Raw genomic sequence first — 19,736 nt, 5'->3', positions numbered from 1 at the left:
CCAAGGGCTCGAGGGTACCCGCCTCTGCTCCAGAGCCTGCTGCGCTTGGTTCGAGGTCCTGGTCCCCTTCCAGGTCATGGGGAGAGAGCTGGGGTCCCAGCACCTCCAGCTGCCCTCCCAAGCTGCAGGCTCTCCACCTCACAGCACCGGCCAGAGATACCTGATTAGATCGAATGATCCAGACAGAATCTCTGGGCCAGGCCCTGAGCTGGTGGGAGGGAGGGAGCTCTGAGGCTCTTCCCCTGGACCCTCCCCTACCCAGGGCGGGGGGTCCTCTACAGGACCCCAAGTCTTCCCAGCCTGTATTTGCCCACCTCTACCGACAGGCAGCTCTGCCCCTTACGGGGCACCTTGTCCATCTCTGACTGTTCATAATGGGCGGAAAACCGCCTCCATGGAACTTTCACCTGGCTCATTGGTCCTTTCACTTGTTCATCCAACGTGCACCGAGCACCTACTGTGTGTGAGTCGATATACCAACTCACTTAAGCTTCACAACCCCTCAGGGAGGCGGCGAGTAGGGTGATGATGGTGATGGTGAGCTAGCGAAGTGCAGGAGAGATCTCTCTGCACAGAATCCCACAGCAGTGGGGCTGGGCATGAGTTTCCATCTGAGGGTTGGAGGCCCTGTGCTCTGTCTTCCACTGAGCTGGACGCCTCCCCTTGCAGGACCTGGGGAGTAACAATGCCGTGGGGAGGCATGGGGATGACACTGGCCCATCGGGTCCCCCAAAGCCTTCAGTGGAGGTTACAGAGCTGGGCCTTGGTCAAGGCTATTGAGGGGATGCAGGCTAACCTTGGGGGGACCTCAGAAGTTGGGGGACTCAGCAGAGGAGCCATTGGGAAGGATTCCTCATCTTCCCCAGGAGCCTTCTTCTGAGAAGGAAGTATTATTTAACTGACATTGTGTTGGGAGGGGAAACACGGGGTCCTTGGAACTCAGCCAGCCTCCTGCCTTCAGGCTGTTTGGCTTTGTTTGTTTTTTGGGCCATTTTTTTTTCCTTTTTCTTTGGGCTAATTGTTCTCATTAAATCTTTTTGTCCTGTTTTGTTTTTTACGAGGCTGACAATGCTGCGCAGTGCTCAGCGCTGCTTCCTGTGTTTCTGCCCCAACACAGGCCTCCATGGGGCCTTGCTTCCTGTTGTGAGCTGTCGCCATGACGACTCAAGGCCCGGTGGGCTCCATGGGGTTGGGGGGGGTATGTGGGGGGCTAACATGGTTGACATCACCGGGTGAGGAGGCAAGGGTCCCGTCCGGAGGGGGTTGAATGGGGGCCGGGCAGGCAGTGGCGGGAGCCTGGTGCATTGCTGAGGGGTGACTCACAGCCTGGGAAGGGGAAGAATGCCCTCACATTCTTTCGGGAGGTAAACAAGGTCAGGGAGTGCGGCTGGGATCCTGTTTACCTGACCCTGGCCCCCCGGGGGACCAGGAACCAGTGCGGGACAACACACTGGAACAGAACCAGCCAGACCTCAGGGGCTAAGGGACCAGGAGGGAAGGCCAGGAGAAGGTGAGGGGCCAGTGGCTCTAGCCCAGACACCCTTCGAGAGGGCTGGTGGGTGCCAAGACAAGACTGGGATTCAAATTACAGCTCTGCTAAGTGACAGCTCTGTGACATTGAGCAGGTCACCTGGCCCCCCTGAGCCCCGGTTTCCCCTCTTTCTCATGGGCCAATCCCCCTGTGTAGATGGCTATGTTCTCCAGTCCCGAGGGGGCTGGTGTGGGCTGGGGCTGGGCACAGCCTAATGTTCTGCAGGCCTCTCTGTCCCCCACCTGCCAACAGAGCTCCGTCCGGGGCTAGGCATTCCAGACTCTTCGTGCAGCCTAGCTGAAGGGCCAGGGACAAGCTGGGCTCGGGAAGGAGGCGATGGGTGCACAGCTGTGGAGGAGAAGGAGCACGTAGAGTCACGGGGCTGGGGTCTGTGCAGCTCAGGCTCTCCCCCAACCACTGCAGCTCCCTCCAGTCTTCCCAGAGCCCCACTTCCTATCCCTGAACCCCCCGAGTGACAGCCTCCTCTGCCCATCACAACGGGTCCGGAGGAGCCCCCTCCTGAGCCAATGGGATGTCCCCGGGTCAGACTCTGGGATGCACCAGTGCTGGGATCCTGCAAGAAGAGCCAGGGAGAGGCCTAGAGCTGACCTTCCAGTCGCCGTGTCTCAGAGACAAACCTCCACACTGACCCTCTGCCAACTGCAAAACAGACCAGTTGCCAAGAGGAAGGGCCTACCTTTCTGCAGGTGCCGGGTGGGCTGGGGGCACCAGGAGACGGCCCCCAGCAGCCACAGGGTATGGAGGCCACCTAGCCTCATGGCTGAGAGCAAGGACGTCAGCGTCAGGCTGGCCTGGGTCGAGTCTGGCTTTGCCACTTGCCAGCTGGGGCGTTCAGGAAAGTTCCTTAGCCCCTCTGAGCCTCAACATCCTGATCTGGAAAACAGCCTCTCCCAGAGTTCTCTGTGAGATTCAGCGAGTTAATACACATGAAACACTTGGCACATAGTAGGGCCTCAGCACCGTGGTGACCCCACACAGACCCACCGTGTCCTCCCCTGCAGTGCCAGGCCCTTAGGTCTCCCCGGACCGGGTGCCCATCCCAGGGCAGGAGCCATGCACACCACATGCCCTGAGGTTTTCCCATAAGGGGGCTGGACTTGGGCTTCCCTGGACAGGGGATATCCTGTTCTAGGAGTGGGGGGAGGAGGAGGAACGGGAAGGACGCAGCCGCTCCGCATTCCTGCCATTCTTGGCGGCAGCCCCATCCAGCTGCCTTGAGCGGCCGCTGCGGGACGCTGGCCCAGTTCCAGGCTGTCTGGGCATGGCAGGACAGCATCCCATTTGGGGTGTCCCTTGGACTTGGGGTGTTAGGGGAACCCTCTGGTCCCAGTCCCACTCACCTCATGCTGTCCCAGAAGCAGACAAACCCCCCACCCTGAAAGGAGAGGTTTGGGAGGTCTGGGGACAGTCCGTCAACAGGGGAGGGCTTTCAGCTTTTGGTTCTACCTTCTGGGGTTCCCCAGCCTGCTCCCTTCCCCCCCCGGGGAAGCTCCAGAGAGTGGCCAGAGGGCAGAGGTGGGTGGGTAGAGAGGGGAGAGGCAGAGGGCTCCTGGGTTCTAGCCTCTAGTGGCTGGAACAATTGTTTTCCTTCTCTGAGACTCAGTTTCTCCAACTACAAAAGGGGAGGGCTGTCTCCCTCCTTTAAGCAACCTCAGCCCCGTGACACTGTGGTATTGTGATCTACTAACCCCTTCTTCGCAGTGCCTCTTCCCCTGACCAAGGGCAGAAACCCAGCCCATCCCTGCCCTGAGCCTGCCCTAGCGCAGGCTAAGTAGTTTTCGCTGTTGATCAGGGACCACCCGCACCTCCATCCGCAGCAATGGTCTACAGGCTTCTGAGATGCAGAGAACTGGAAACAACACAGTCCCATGGAGGTCTCGCTCCAGACCCTCCTCCCTGGGTATGTCTTGGGGGTCCTGGGAGGGAAATAACTTGCCCAAGATCCCAGAGTTAGCCAGGCTGAGCTGACTTTGGACCTCCTGCATTTGCTGCCCCTACTGAAAGCCACCCAGCGCTGAGTTCATTCATTTCCACGTTTCCCTGCAAACAGCCTCTGGTTTCAGACCGTGAGAGCCAGAGCAGTCTGGGAAGGAGCTCAACAGGGCAGCTCCCCAGGGGTCCATGTCAGAGACCTCCTCTCCTCAGGAGACTAAGCCTGTGAGCAGGTGGCCCCAGATTCAGCCACCCCCTCTTCTCCCTGCACTTCTCTCTGCAGTTGGGGAGTTTGGCAGAGTCACATGGGGCCCAGCAAGGAAAGCAGAGTGGCTGCACAGGGGTGGGCACCTCGGGGTCCAGCCTGGGTGCCAGTGTCCCTCCCTTTCTCCTCTCCTGTGGCTCAAGGACCACCCCAAGCCCCTCAGCCCAGTCCTGGAGACCCTGCACTATACTCAATGCCCATTGCAGAGTTCAAGAGCTCGCTCTGGCTCTGGGGACTGAGATGGGGGAACCTGGTCCAGGCCACACGGGGAGGCAGAAAAAGCTCTTTGCCCAAGTCAGGAGTCGCAAGAGGTCCCTAAGCTTAGACCTCAGCCCTTGCATGACCGTTGGAGAGCTAGACAAGGTGGCCCCTCCGGGCCAGCCCCACTCAGACCCGCTGTGGTCCTGGGATTCTGAGGTTCAGATTTCTGGTTCTGGGAACACCCACCTCCCTCTGCATACCTTGACAGCCTTAAGCAGAGGAAGCCCCGTTCTGCCACCTGCCCTTGTCCAGGACTTGCCCCTCAATGCAGCCAGAGTCCTGCTCCCGACAACCCCACCTTCCCCATCACCCAATCCCCCTGACAGCCCAGACACCCCCAAAGCCATTGCCTCCACGTGGCCTGGGCCCCTGTCTGCTTCCTGCTTGCTCGCCCTGCCTACTTATCCTGTGAGTGTCTGTCCTAACATCTGTCTGTCTGAGGGCCCACAAAAAGGAAAAGCCTGGAACACACCCTGCTGGGTCCGCGTGACCAGTGCCCTCCTCACCCCCCGCTGGGAAATCACCTCCATTGTGGGATTGGGAGCCATGGGGGTGTGCACCAGCATGTCTGCGGGTGTGGTGTGTGTGAGTGTCTGTGTCTGTCTGTCTGTCTGTGTGTCTGTCTGTGTGTCTGTCTGTCTGTGTATGTGGAGGGTGGCACAGGGCACGTGTCAGGACTTTTTGTGCCTGGAATACTTGATGAAATGAATTACGATAAACTGAATGGAGTGGGTGGAGTACTACACAACCATTAAATATGATGTCTTTGAAGAATCGCAATGACATAAAAAATTGTCACAAGATAAGATTTAGTAAAAAAAATGTGCACCCAAAAAGAAAGTCGAAGCAATTACACAAAATGCTAATAATTGTTATCTCTCGATTGCTAGATTATGAGTAATCTTGTCTTTCCTTTATACTCTTGGCTATTTTCAACATTTTCTGCAATGTGCACTTGTTTTATAATCAGAGAAAGGAAAAAGATGTAATAAAAAAAAACAAATTAAAGACGAAGCAGCAAACAAACATGACTTTTTTTTTTTTTTAAGATTTTATTTATTTGACAGAGAGAGACACAGCGAGAGAGGGAACACAAGCAGGGGGAGTGGGAGAGGGAGAAGCAGGCTTCCCGCAGAGCAGGGAGCCCGATGCAGGGCTCGATCCCAGGACTTTGGGATCATGACCTGAGCCGAAGGCAGACGCTGAACGACTGAGCCACCCAGGCGCCCCGCAAACAAACATGATTTAAGATAAAAAGAAATGATGGCCTAACGGAAAATGTTGAGCATAAAACTAAGTCAAATGTTCAACTCGAGATAGCGAACACTGAGTGAGCCCACCTACCGTGTTGTACTAAGGCTCTGCTGAGTGTTGAGTTACGGAAATGCTGAAGATGTAGCCCTCCCTGGCAAGGGCACTGTCCATTGGGAGGGTGGGACGGTCACCAGTCACTGATAACACAGACACAGATATACTGTGGTTTCCCCGAGAAGGCCCCAGAGGTAGAGACAAAGTGACAGGTGAATCAGGAGGGCCTCAGGGAGGAGGTGACTCCTCATAGGAGGGTTTTTTTTTTTTTTAAGATTTATTGATTTATTTCAGTGGGGGAGGGGTAGAGGGAGAGAGAATCCTCAAGCAGACTCCCCACTGAGCATGGAGACAGACGTGGGGCTCAATCCCAGAACCCTGAGATCATGACCTGAGCAGAAATCAAGAGTCAGCCACTTAACTGACTGAGTCCCCCCGGGGCACCCCACAGGAGGGCTTCAGGGAGGGCGAGCAGTAATGGAGGGAAGCACGGTGGGTGGCCAGGGGACCAACTTTGTCTGGAGCAGGAGTGACCTACAGGCTTCAGTTCACCTCAAGTCTGCCGTGCTGGGTTGAGAGAGATTCTGAAGCTAAGTGGGCACTCACGGGGAAAGAATGCGAGGATTGATTAGCAACTCATTCATTCATTCATTCAAGAACTATTTGAGGACCTATTATGTGCCTCGCACCATCTGGAGAATCCTGCAGCGCAGCTTCCATCCCAATGGAGGGAAACAGGCAATGGGACAATTAAGAAGTAAAATGTATGACATGCCAGATGGTAAAAGGCGCTACGAGGAAAGACGAGGCCGGAGCAGGCGGGGGTTCATTCTATGTGAGGTGGTCTGGGAAGGCTCTCCCACGGTGGCATTTGATCAGAGACAAAAGGAAGTGAGGTGTGGAGTCCAGAGAAAGAGGGCTTCAGGTGGGGGAGGGGGAGAGCACATGCAACGCCCCAGGGGGACACAGGGAACATGAGGTCAGCAGGGGACCCATAGGTCCTTGTGGGGCCATGGTGGGGACCTGGGCTTTTCCTCTGAGGGACAGCAGGAGTGGGGCGCTGACCAAAGAAGTGCATGAGCTGACTTGGGCTGTAGTAAGCCTGCCCTGTGGCAGCCTGGGGTGGGGGGCAGTGAGGGGCAGAGAGAGGTGGGGCACCAGGCTGGGCTGGCAGTGTGGGGGTGGGGAGAAGGAGCGGGAATCTAAATGTATTCTGAAGTGGGAGCGGACGGTGCTTGCAGATTCCAAGACGGTGCTTGCAGATTCCAAGACGTGGGTCCCAGCACTTGGGAGGGCGGGGCTTCGACAAGTGAGGGGCAGGTTCCGGCTGGGTGGGAACAGGGGCAGCCAGCACTGAGGTTGGTCGGCAAAGGTTGAAAAGTCCAGGGATGAATCTGAGACATCCCCAGGGCACGGTGGAGCGGGCAGCCAGACACGGGAGTCTGAAGTCCAGGTCCCAGCTGGGGACACACATTTGGGTGTCATCGGCTTGTGGAGGGCAATTAACCCATGAGATAGGAGGAGATCACCCTGGGAAGGGATGTAGACAAAGAGGAGGTCCAAGGATTGAGCCCTGGGTTCCCCCAACCATTTATTATTTGGGGAGATGAGAGGGGACCAGCAGAAGAGCCAGGGAGGGGGTGCGCAAGAGAGGAGTGGGACAAATACAGTTCCTGCAGAGAGGTGGGCACTAGCCTGGTGGGAGAGGCTTACACTGGCAACAGGAGAGAGAAACTCAAAAAGGCAAGTCAGGACAACTCTTCCCAGGAGCCTGGCTGTACGGGAGAGCCTCAGTGGTGCCCCGAAACCCAAACAAGAGGCTCAGAGGTCCCCACAAGTCATCCTCCCATGACCCACCCCAGTGGTGGCCAAGGGGAAGCTGTTTACTGCAGGGTGGGGGACAGTGGACAGAGCTCAGTCTGGGCTGGGTGTCCACAAACAGGTGCTCAGGGCCGGTCAAAGTGCGAGTGGAGCCAAGGGTGAGAAAAGAAAGGAGCCTGGGCCAGAGACCAGAGCCAGGGCCCCATGCCAGGGCCCCAGCCAAGGCTGGCTCCCCGCGTGCCGCCGTGTTCCAGGCATGGGAGAATTCGGAATGCAAACTCTTCATTAAGAAGATCGACTTCTCCTTCTCTGTCTTCTCTGCACTGGGAGCAGCTTTCCTGCCACAGCCCCTCATCCGCTGAGAATGGACGCCTGCGCAAAGCTGGTCTCCACCCCCTTCTTGGTCAGGAGGGCCTCTCAGCTGTTGAGCCCATCATTGTCTGCAGCGGTGTTAAAACCACCGGAGACACCGACAGATGAGAGCCTAGCAGCTTGGCAGCCCCACGTCCCCTGACCTCACATATTCCTAGCCGGAGCTTCCCAACCAGGGCCATTTCAAGGGACATGGACACAGCAGCCAAGTTCACTGGGGCTGGGGCTGCCACGGTAGGGACAGCAGGCTCTGGGGCTGGAACGGCCATTGTGTTTGGGAGTTCATCATTGGTGATGCCAGGAACCCGTCTCTGAAGCTACAGCTCTTCTCCTGCACCATTCTGGGCTTTGCCCTCCTGGAGGCCATGGCGCCCTCGTGCCTGATGGTGGAATTTCTCCTCCTCTTTGCCATGGGAAGGAGCCATGTCCACTTCCCATAGGTCTCGTCTGCCCTGTATGTTCCTTTTCCTATGCTTCCAGGCAGCCCGGGGAAAGTGGTTGGCTCAGGGTTTGACAGAGGGAAGACAAATAAATACTGTATAAATGAGAAAAAAGATCTACTTCTCAAGGAGAAAGAGCACATATTTGACTTCACACGTGTTTCACGTGGTTATGCCGCTTGGATATTTAGACTTCGAGTCCGCAGACTTCCATCCGGACGCTTGCCCCAGACCCTGCCAATGTTAGGGTTGACCTGGGAGTAGACAGCATGAGTGATAGGGTGAAGACAGGGTTGTTTTTTGGTTTGGTTCAGGTTTTGTTTGGTTTCTAAGATGGGAGAACTAGCATTCTCTCCCAAAGAGTGAACCCAGGGAGGGGAAATGGGTGGAGCAGGTTGAGTGTGGACTGCAGGAGGGATGGGGTCCAGCGCACGTGCACGTGTGAAGGGCCGCCCCACGGGAGACTCACAGGTACTCCACCCACAAGACCAGCAGGGAAGGCAGCATGAGCAGGTGCAGGGCCCAGCAGGAGGGTGGGTGGAGCATGTGGATGTTCTCCCATGATTCCTTCTGTTATTTCAGTGCAAAAGGAGCACCACAACGGGCTACAAATAAGGGCAGAGGGCTCTGAAGGTTTGCAGAGGGAGGAGAAGGTGCGAAAGAGCCCTCGTATATGGAAGGGGAGCAAGGGGACCCGAGAAATGTAGCTGCACTGCCCAACAGCATGCTGGCAGATGCATTTTCCCAAGATGGCCACAGCAACATCTCCCATCCCACAAGCCCTTCTAGAACCTTCCATTCCCCGACTAAAGAGTGGAATCTAATTCCCCTCCCCTTGAACCTGGGCGGGTTGGTGACTCACTCCCAGCGATGAATGCGGTGGAAGTGATGCCGCCACGCCCCTGAAACGACACGGGAAACACCTCCATCCTGTAGAACACTCCTGCTGGAGCCCTGAGCCGCCATGCTGTGAAGAAGCCCAAACTAGTCCATGCAGAGAGACCACACGGAAAAGCTCCGAGGTCATGGAGAGGGAGAGATGTCCTGCCAGGGCCCAGATGCTTCAGCCCCAGCCACCACGTGACTGCCACTCTCTGAAACCCTGAACAGCCCAGCTGAGCCCCTCCCAACTCCATGACCCACAGAATCCGCGAGAGATCATAAAGTGATAGTTGTCTAGGCCTTTACTTTATGGCCCAGAAATAGCTCATCGAAACAAACACCTAGGGCCAAGTTGAGACTTATGGTCGTGAAATTCCGGTGACACCCCCTTGGCCTGATGACACACAAAATGCATTTCTGCAGAGACAGAAGGCGGCACAGCTGCTCCAAGCTTCCCTCCCTGCCTCCAGGAAGGAGCAGAGGATGAAGAGGAAATGTCAAGGGCATTGGGTCCTGGATGTCAGGCTAAGATGTCTGGACTTGACCTGTAGGCTACTGAGAGTGCCTGCAATGAGAACTATTTACCTTCCGTGCACCTGCCGGGTCCTCTCTGGTTTTAGCAATACAGAACACAGCCTCCATCCTCAGATGAACTAGGGTGGGGGAAGACAGGAGCCTTCCCAGAGGCCTGAGGACTCGGCAGGCTGGGTCCTCAGCCTTTCCCATTTGCCTGAGGCCTTAGGCACACGGCCAGTGGAGTAAGGAAGGGCTAGAGATTGGGGAGCCTCGGTGCTCCCATCTGAAAAATCCACTCGAAACCTCTACGTGGTCTTCTGCTTCTGAGACTAAGGATGCCACCTTTCCACACAAGCATTGCCACATTGCCCAGGGCTCCATCCTGTAAGCTGGACAAGCAGGAAGAGGAGGCCTGGCCCTCATTATGTTATAGGCCTCGTTCAGGATTTTTAGGTTCCAAGTCACAGAAAACCCAACTCAAGTTGGCTTTAAAAACTAAAATCTGTGTGGGGCGCCTGGGTGGCTCAGTCGTTAAGCATCTGCCTTCGGCTCAGGTCATGATCCCAGGGTCCTGGGATCGAGCCCCACATTGGGCTCCCTGCCAGGCGGGAAGCCTGCTTCTCCCTCTCCCACTCCCCATGCTTGTGTTCCGTCTCTCGCTGTGTCTCTATGTCAGATAAACAAATAAAATCTTTAAAAAAAAACAAAAAACAAAAAACAACAACGCCTAAAATCTGTGGGCTGTGTAGCAAGTGAAAAGCACTACGGGTATTTGAGGTTTCAAGCAAAGCTGGATCCAGCCCTGCAAACAGGGTGACAAGACCTGGTTTCTCAGCCTCCATCTCTTGGCTCCATGTTCTGGCATTTGCGCCTGTCCCGGGCTGGCTGTCCCTTGGGGGGGGGTCTCAGTAAGGCCCCCAGTTGGGTCTGGGTCTAACCTTCTCTTCACATCCAGTGGAGAGAGCCAGTCTACCTCTCGGAGAGCTCAAGTAGAGGTCTTTGCTCTGATTGGACGACTTGAGTCACGTGTCCATCCCTGAGCCAATCACAGGAGCCGTGCGATGGGCTATAGTAATTGGTTTAAACCAATCAGGGCCCACCTGGAGCAGACACCGAGTCCACCCCACCCGGCGGTGGGCTGGGAAACGTGGGGTGCTGTCAGGAGGGAGGGAAGGGAATGGATGCCAAGGAAGGAGCCACTCAGTGTCTGCCACCGTAGGACACACTCAAGAACAACAGACGAGGACCCAAGGCATGTCCCTCAGTCCGCCCAGCAGAACCTCCTGGAGAGGGCGCGCTCTATCAGAGAGGAAGTGGTTGAGCGCCGGAAAGGGGGGACTCTCCCATCAAGGCTATTTCCAGTACCATCTGGCCAGTCTGGAGCCCCGGGATGGGGGCAGCACCGTTGGCCAGAACCCAGGGACTGCCTGGGACACTTGGGCAGCTGGGGACTGAGTAAGCTGGGAAAAGTGCAGGCTGGAGAGCGCTGGGGCGGGGGAGCCATCTGACTCTTCCCGAACACCAAAAAAGGGAACAGGAAAGGTCAGCTTAGGCTCCAGGAGGGATCCAAACAAGTAGCGTGACAAAAGCAGACAGGCCGGTCTGGGCTCAGCTCGGCTGGGTCTTTCCATACCTTGCTCAGCCAAGAACCCAGGGAGCAAGCCTGGGGAGGGATTACCCCACTGCTCAGATGGGGAGGTCGAGGCTCTGAGAAATGTAACTCACCCAAGGTCACCCAGAGAGGTGGAGCAAAGCCAGAATATGAACCTGAGCTCTCTCAGGCCAGCCTCCTCCCTCCTCCCCCCCCTCCCCCACCCCTTCTGGTAGCTCAGCTCAGAGTCAGGCCCATCCCACACACAGTAATGTGAGGGTGAGGCCACTGGTTGGGGGGACATTCAATCCCCCCATGGCCCCTACTGTCCGGAAAATAGTGAAAGGGGGGCTGCAGGGTCCAGTTGGCCCAAGTTCAAATCCAGCCTCTGCCACGCTGTCTGTATAAACGTGGGCAAGTCAGTATCCTCATTTACGAGATGAAGAAATGAACACTTCCCTTAGAAGGTGGTGGGGAGGAAGGATTGACATCACGTGTGCATGGCGGCTAGCACGTGCAGCCCATGGCCAGTGTTACACTCCTCCTCCCGTCATGGAAGGAGTTTGTAAGGTTTAATTCCAATATCATAGCAGAAATGCTGTGATCTGCTGAGCCCAGTGCTGCAAGATGGAGCCTGCGGGACTCTTCCAAGTAAACACCGAGAAACAGAATGGGGGTGGGACTTTGGTGAGAAATTAACCTGCGGTACAGACGCGGGGTTCCTCGCTTTCTGGGAGGGAGTCAGGCCCAGTTCCAGCGTTGTCCCCCGCTGCTGGGCGGAAGTCCAGACACTGCAGAATCTGTTTCCACCCTTTCCCTGGGGACTGAGGACCGGAGCAGGACTTTCATCCCCTGAGCCTGGACTCAGTAGGAGCGAGGAGACTGCAGACAGGGGGGCATTGTCCATCCTGGCCAGGCCAGATCCCGCCGGGGCCAACCCATCTGGGGCACAGGGTCTCCATGGGCCAGCCCAGCCATGTGTGTGTATTGACAGGGGGGGTGTTTGTCACAGTTGCCACTGGAGACCCAGATTCTACCACTGGACACTCTGTCCAGTGTCCCGACGGTGACCCCAGAGCATCTCCGACCAGCAGGCTTGGGTGGGGCCTGGGAGGACAAAGCCGCCTTTCGCTGCTGCCAGCTGGGTGGGCAGAGTGCGTCAGCTCATCGGCCAGCCAGCGAGACCCGGTAGCCCGCCTTGTTGCCCCCTCCCCCACACTCCATCACCACTCACGTCTTGTTTTTGTCATGACATGATATGACAGAGGGTGCTTGTCAATTGTGCAGCTGAAGTCTCTCTAGACCCCGGCCCCTGCCATCCAGCCGCACAGCCGCTGTCCTGGTCAGCACCTCCATGGCACCTCCTCCCTGCTGGGGTCTCACAATCTGTCCTGCCCCCCCCCCCCCGCAGCCAGGGGGAGCTTTCAGCAATGCAGTTCAACCACATCAGTCCCTGGTGTCAAGTCCAGTGAAGATCTGCAAAACATACACCTGACAAAGAACTCATTTCCAAAATATGTAAAGAACTCCTACAAATCAATAAGAAAAAGAGAGGCAGCAAGTAAAAAGGAGCAAGAGACTGAGTGGGCCCTTCACAACAGACGTTCTGCAAGTGGCCTCTAAGTCCACGAAAACATTATTAGTCGTCAGGGCAATGCAAAATAAAACTACAACAATGTATCACTACATACCCACCAAAACTGCTAAAAGGAAAGGTAATGAAAATATCAAGTGTTGGCAAGGATGCAAAACAACTGGGACTCCCAGAACACTGGTGCGAAAGGGAGCGTATCTGGTGCAAGCACTTGGGAAAATGGTTTGGCATTGTCTCCCCTGGACCCAGGAATCCCACCCCTGGGTTTATGTCCAACAGAAATGCATGCATACGGCCATTGAAAGACATGGACAAGATCATTTGTTGCAGCTTTATTCACAGTGGCCAAAGCCCAGAAATAACCCAGATATCCATCAACAGTGGAATGGATGAAGGATGAGCACACAGCCACCTGGACACATCCCACGCAGTGTTGAGAGGCAGAAGCTGGACACAAAGGAGTCCACACCGTGGGATTCCATTTATGTGAATCTCAGAAACAAAATTGCACAAGTCAGGATGGTGGTTATCTTCGTGGGGAAAGGAGGCAGAGTGCCTGGGGAGGGGGGCACAAGGAGGATTTCTTGGATGCTGATAATATCCTGTTTCTTGATCTAAGCCCTGGTTACACTGGTGTGTTTAGCTTGTGAAGATTCATCCAGCTGGACACTGAATGATACAGGCATTTTTCTTTACATATTTTACTCCTCAGTAAGAAGTTAAAAAAAAAATCCTCCACTTACACTGCCCAAAGTCCTCCATGGCTCCCAGCAATTTATTGTCCATCTCCTGGACATGCCATGCAGTTCTCTCTGCCTGGAACTCCCTTGTCCAGTTGGAAAACACTCTGTTCTGGGGTCACCACCACCACCACCAGGAAGCCCTCCCTCCTGGCCCCAGACAGAGGAGGTTTCTCTGTCCTCAAAGAGCCATAGGCACCTTCATTTCAGCCCTTATTCCTCTGACGGTCAGGCCACAGCATTTACTGAACACTTGTTATGTGCCAGGCACATACACTTGTGGGTAAACAGTCATAAGTAATAGGTTACACTTCAAAAAAATTAAATAATCGCAGAAATAGACACTGACAAATTGCAATGAATGCCCTGAAGGGAAGTCCAGGAAGTCAGTGAAGAATAATGCTGAGGGGGGGGGTGCTGGTTTACGAGGGGCTGAGCACAGAGACCCAGAGAACAAATAGGAGCCAGGCCAGGAGACGGCAGGGAGAGGGAGGGGTGGCGGGGGCGCACCTAAATCAGTGATTTTTCATCTCAATCCCCAGGAGCAAAGCACAGGGCCGGGCCGATTAGATGTCTGGGAGATTTTAGGGATGAATGAGTGACTGACCGAACGTTAAGAGGCCGAAAGAGACAGGTGGGGAGATCAGAGGCAGAGGTATAGGGGCGTCAAGGACACTGGGTGCCCCTTCACAAATGTGCACCTCCAGCTGACCGGAAATGAGGTTTGGGGCTCCTGGAAGCACAGACCCCATCACCTCCAGCAGCGAGTGTGCAGAGGCCCGGGCCAATCATTCCTTCCTTGGTTCGTTTTCACAGTTGGTAAATATTAATTGAGTATGAACTGCATGCCAGGTCCATAGTAGGGGCCCTTCCCTTCGTCCCTCATTCATTTCCAATTCCCAGTGACTATTTCAACTTCCGGGATCTCTGGACATTTAAGTCTCTCCCTGCTTCTGGATGTTTCCCCGCCCCATACCCCCAGTCCCCGTCCACCGGACCAGGCAGGACTCTCCCGTGATCACGGGGGAAATCCCAGGGAAACTTGGGTTATACTGTCTGGCTGTTTGCAAGCCCGAACATGATTTAGAGGGCGGTTGTTCTCTTCGCCAAAATACTGTCTGCTTTATCAGAGAATTCCCAATGCTATTTTCGTCTTCCCAGCAGGATTTCCCAGACACCGCTGGTGGGGGCTTGAGCAGGTATTGCTCTCGCAGGAGCAATAAGCCAGGCCTGGAGCAATTATGACAGTGGGTGCCCGAGAGCCAGCCACCCCTCGCCTTGGTGTAAACCCTGGGGCACGTTACACCCGGGTCTCCAGGGAGCATGGCCGAGAAGTTTCCGGCAACACTGCTAACAGCAGCTATGAAGTGGAGACAACCAGGCGTCCCTCACGAGGGAAATGCGTAAGGAATGTGAGGGATGCATGTGGAAGGGAGAAGACGTAGCCCATCTGTAAAACAACATGGGTCAACCCAAAAGACCTGGTCTTGAGTAAAAAAAGGAAAATAAAATGGGATGTCAGACGTGATCCCATTTGTGTAAACTTAAAAGGGATACACACACTCCCCAAAAGCTGCATGCTTGTTGAGGGTGTATATTTAAGAGCATATCGTGAGTACATTCGAAGAGGAGTCTTTGGAGGGAGGAGATTCGGGGTAGGTTCAGGAATGAGGGGAGATGCACACACAGACTTTATATAAAATAAGAGAGGGCCTAGCATGGACAGTGAAAGCATATGAAGAACAAAAGATTTTAGTTAACGGAACAATCTCCACTTGAAATAAAAAGTAAAATTTAAATTTAAATTGGACTGCTTCTGAGAAGTAGTAGATGTACTTTTTATTATTCTTCCCACTAAGCGCAAATAAAACCTTAATCATGGTATATAAAACAAGCCCGAGGAGGCTCTGAAGGGAGGGGAGAAGGCAGATTAGCTAGGGATCGCAGGACCCAAGAAACAACACAGCAATGAGTTTCTTGGTTGTTGGAATTTTTTTTTTTTTATTTACCTCGTATATCTCAGACTCAAAGCTGAAGAAGCCAGCAATCTGGAAATGCCAAGAGGTTTGGCTATCACCCCCCCCCCCCAAAAACAACAAAAGCCTACTCTATCAGCCAAAGAACCAGAAAAGAGGCAGCTAGCAAGACAGAAAAATTTTAGACAATAATTGGTATACTCCAGCCAAACCCTTCAGAAAAATCTGTGGCCCCATCCGTGCCAGCAAGACCACGTGGGAAACCTAGACATCCCCCTTCGGCAGTGTATAAGGTGCTCCAATCTCCCTGCCAGGGTGCTATCAGGGAAGGCCAAATAGTGGGCTGAGACTTGCCTCTCCACCTCCGCAGCAATAAGGAGCCTCACCAACTCTGGCATCAACAGAGGTCAAGTGGGGAATTCGGACTTCTAACCCGATTTGGCAGTAATGAGGCACTTTACTCACTTCCCCACTTCAGAAGCATCCCAGGCGACTAGCTAAAGCAGAAGGCTGCACAAGATTCAGAGTCTCATCCCATAATGCCCAAAATATCCAGGCCTCACTAGAAAATCACTCATCATGCCAAAAGCCAGGAAGATCTCAAGCCCAATGAGCAAAGATGCCCACACCAAGATAAGAGAAGTGTTACGAACACATCTGAAACAGATGAAAACAAAAGTCTCAGCCAAGAAACAAAAGATATAAACATTTAAAATACCATTTACAGGGTGCCTGGGTGGCTCAGTCGTTAAGCGTCTGCCTTCAGCTCAGGTCATGATCCCAGGATCCTGGGATCGAGCCCCGCATCGGGCTCCCTGCTTGGCGGGAAGCCTGCTTCTCCCTCTCCCACTCCCGCTGCTTGTGTTCCCTCTCTCGCTGTGTCTCTCTCTGTCAAATAAATAAAATCTTAAAAAATAAATAAATAAAATAAAATACCATTTATAGTTGCTCAAAAAAAATAAAATAAAATGCTTAGGTGTAAATCTAACAAAACACGTACACAGGACTTGCGTGCTGAAAACTCACGGAAAGCTGATGAAAGAAATCAACAAAGACAAAGAAATGGAAAGACATACTATGTTCGTGAAGATGACTCAAAATGGTGAAGATGTCAGTTCTCCCCCAATTGGCATATGGACTTAATACAATTCCTGTGAAAAGCTCCAGCAAAATGTTTTGTGGATATAGATAGACAACATTATTCTAAAACTGATATGGAAGAGAGGTACTTTCCATTCCAGTGGGGGTTGGAGGAGGGGAGGGAGGAAGGGGGGAAGGTGGCTGGGGAAGGGGGTGGTGAGGCATCCGGCAGAGTTGGGGTCCCCGGGCCCTGAGCTCAGTCCAGAGGAAGCGAGACTGCCCTCAACAGGGCAGTCGGCGGGGACAGATGGGACCATCTGCCTGACCGCAGGTGCCCCCGGATGAGGCCGCTCCACGCGCCCAAACCGACCTTATAATCAATGGATAAAGTGGGGAAGATGTGGGATCACTTCAAATACAGGTGTCAGAATCTCTTCGTTCATGAGGGAGGGAGCCGTGGTGAAGATGTGGACATGAACTCCAACAGATGTTTGTGAAAGAGAGAAACATCAGTATAGGAGACTCAACTCCTTAGCAACAAAGCAGTCCCTTAAGAGAAAACATTGCCTTGCAACTGAGAATAAGCCCTTCCAAGAATTCTTCTAGGAGAAACCAAAACTGTGCCACTAAAATTCCTCTGGTTGTTGAAATAAGCAGTGACAAGGATAATGATTCTTGTGTCACCTTAGGAGCGAGATTTGCAAGAAGAGAGTCCTACTCTGTGCATGCTCCGTGGGGTGGGAAGAAAAAACATTCCTGTTCTACAAAGACACAGAGTGCATTGGATACTGATAAAAAGTTTGGTAGAACTTCAAAGGAGAGAGAGGGTAAGGCGTAAGCTCCGTCCTCGATAAGGACTGGTGTCCGCAGAACTGTCGGAAGCCGCCCTCTGAGACAGAGGTTGCCGGACGCTGTGGGCTTGTGTTTTCCCATGAGAGCTTACAGCAAGCAGTCAAAACCCCTCTTTTCTAATAAAAGAAAAATACACCTTTCTGAATTAAGGCTTGAGAAATGCCCATTTCCTTTGGGGCTGAGATTTAGCCCCAAAATGGCATTTGATTAAACAGCATACAGCCCCTTGTGAGCCCACACTCAAACTTTTTTTGATACATTGGATCCATCGTTGGTTTCTACAGAAGATGAAGAAGATAGGCTTCGAGAAAGAAGGTGGCTTAGTATTGAAGAGGGGGTTGAAGGTCAAGGTCCCAGGGTCCTGGGATCGAGCCCCGCATCGAGCCCCGCATCGGGCTCCCTGCTCGGCGGGAAGCCTGCTTCTCCCTCTCCCACTCCCCCTGCTTGTGTTCCCTCTCTCGCTGTGTCTCTCTCTCTGTCAAATAAATAAATTAAATATTAAAGAAAAAAAAGAGGGGGTTGACCCTCCTCCCAATGCACAAATACACACATTTGAGGTCACCTCACAGGTTAATCCATTATGTAAATTGGGACCAAAGTCAGCTCCTGGAACGACTGAAGTAAGTGGGGACAATCCTGCAATTCCACAAGCTAATTGTGACTCAGAAGAGGACAACCACCCTGTGTCTGTAGTCACGTAGGCAGAAGGGACGTCAGGTGTCTGGAGACAGCCATGTCCACATTCGCAGACAGGGAGCTTGGAAAGTCCCCATGCAAATTGATTACATGCACTGCCGCGTGCCGACTTGCTTCAGATCACAGGGAATCCCTGCTACTAGGGAGAGAGGGACCGTTACAAAGCAGAAGCCCTCCTCGAAGGGAAACCGAAAGGCTCATTCCTGCTCAGGGACTCTGCGCAAAAGGACAACCTCTTCTCGGTGAGCTTCCGTGGCAACACCGACCCCTGCATGCCCAAACTGAACAGTGGAATCACAAGTTTAGTTTTGACGCCCATGACCCGTGTGTATTTCACTCCTCCACTGTAACAGGACTTTTAGAACATTATAAAGATCCTAGTTCTTGCATGTTTTTTGAACCACTGCTTACTAGATCACTCAACAGGACTTTCCCTTTCAGCCTGCGATATATCTGGCAGGCAGTAATCTGTAGATGACTACCTGTGATGGAATTGATGGGCTCCCTTTACCATCAGTGTTGCAGGATTTTTTGAAAGAGTGTCATTATACGCCAAAAGCTAGAGTTCGCTGGTTAGAACGAGAACCAGTCAAGGCAGAGGAAACTCTCCTGTCCCCAAAGGGCTTTAACTAGATCGGCTTTTATGTGCATCAGATGATACACCCAGATAGTAAGCACACATATCGGTGTTAGTTTTTTTTCAGTACGGTGTATAGGCTTAGTGTTAGTATCTGTCAGATGCGATCTGCTGTTACTTACTCAGATAAATGTGGTGCCTATTGAGACAAAAGAAGACAGACCTACAGATGTTCAAGAAGGCTACAAAAACATTTTGTCGATTGAGCAAACTGTTCAGTTTTTAATGACTGTTGTGATCGAGTGAAACAACTCTGGGGCATTTGCTATGAAGAATTCTATTTCTTTCTCTTTTTTAAAGATTTTATTTATTTATTTAAGAGAGAGCATAAGCAGGGGAGAGGGGCAGAGGGAGAGGGAGAAGCAGACTCCCCGCTGAGGAGGGAGTCTGATGTGGGACTTGATCCTAGGACCCTGGAATCATGACCTGAGCTGAAGGCAGACGCTTAACCGACTGAGCCACCCAGGTGCCCCCAAAGAATTCTACTTCTTACTAAAGAAAAAATTATTAATATTGGATGAGTATTTTAACAGCGTGTTTAATGTTTGAAATTGTTATTTTTTCAAAGAATTTTTTATAACTTTCCAAAAGTGCGTTGTTTGTAGTTACTATAGATCAAGCTTTGGAAGTCCAAAAGATAAAGACTGCTTTCCTTTGATTAAAAAAAAGAAAAATGCAATTTCCTGGCCACAAGGGCATAGTGCAGTTCAGTGAAGTGGTGATAGAGTTTAGAGTCAGTCTCCTGTCTCTTCTGCAAAAGGTACTGTTAAGTAAACCAGGTTTTCTAAATAGTTGCTCTTAAAACTTCAGGTTTAGGGCGCCTGGGTGGCTCAGTTGGTTAAGCGACTGCCTTCGGGTCAGGTCACGATCCCAGGGTCCCAGGATTGAGTCCCGCATCGGGCTCCCTGCTCAGCGGGGAGTCTGCCTCTCCCTCTGACCCTCCCCCTTCTCATGTGCTCTCTCTCTCTCTCAAATAAATAAATAAAATCTTAAAAAAAAAAAACAAAACTTCAGGCTTATATAGTTGGTAGCAGAATTTTATTCTAAGGCCTTAGGTATTAATTTTTTTTTTTTTTTGAGTGAGTGCTTTAACTTAAAACACATTGGGAAGAGCTGCAATGTAGTCTGTGTGTGTGTGTGTGTGTGTGATTTTTTTTTAAGTTAGTATGTGCAGTCTACTCGTTGATTAAATTTGGATCTTTTCCTGTGCCCAGGATGCAT

General features: G+C 52.8%; 2 pseudogenes; both read left to right on the top strand.

Annotated features, from left to right (window-relative positions):
• The first annotated feature begins 7,452 nt into the window (after nucleotides 1–7,452).
• LOC117998472 lies at nucleotides 7,453–7,951 on the top strand (annotated as a pseudogene).
• An 8,721-nt stretch (nucleotides 7,952–16,672) lies between these two features.
• Nucleotides 16,673–19,736, top strand: part of LOC117998471 — a 21,599-nt pseudogene continuing 18,535 nt past the window's right edge.

This window comes from Mirounga leonina, unplaced genomic scaffold, assembly GCF_011800145.1.
Source record: "Mirounga leonina isolate KUSES-001 unplaced genomic scaffold, KU_Mleo_1.0 Mir_418, whole genome shotgun sequence".
In the NCBI taxonomy this organism is placed as follows: Eukaryota; Metazoa; Chordata; class Mammalia; order Carnivora; family Phocidae; genus Mirounga; species Mirounga leonina.
The sequence above is the reverse complement of the archived record's forward strand: the minus strand, read 5'-3'. Positions and strand labels throughout refer to the sequence as shown.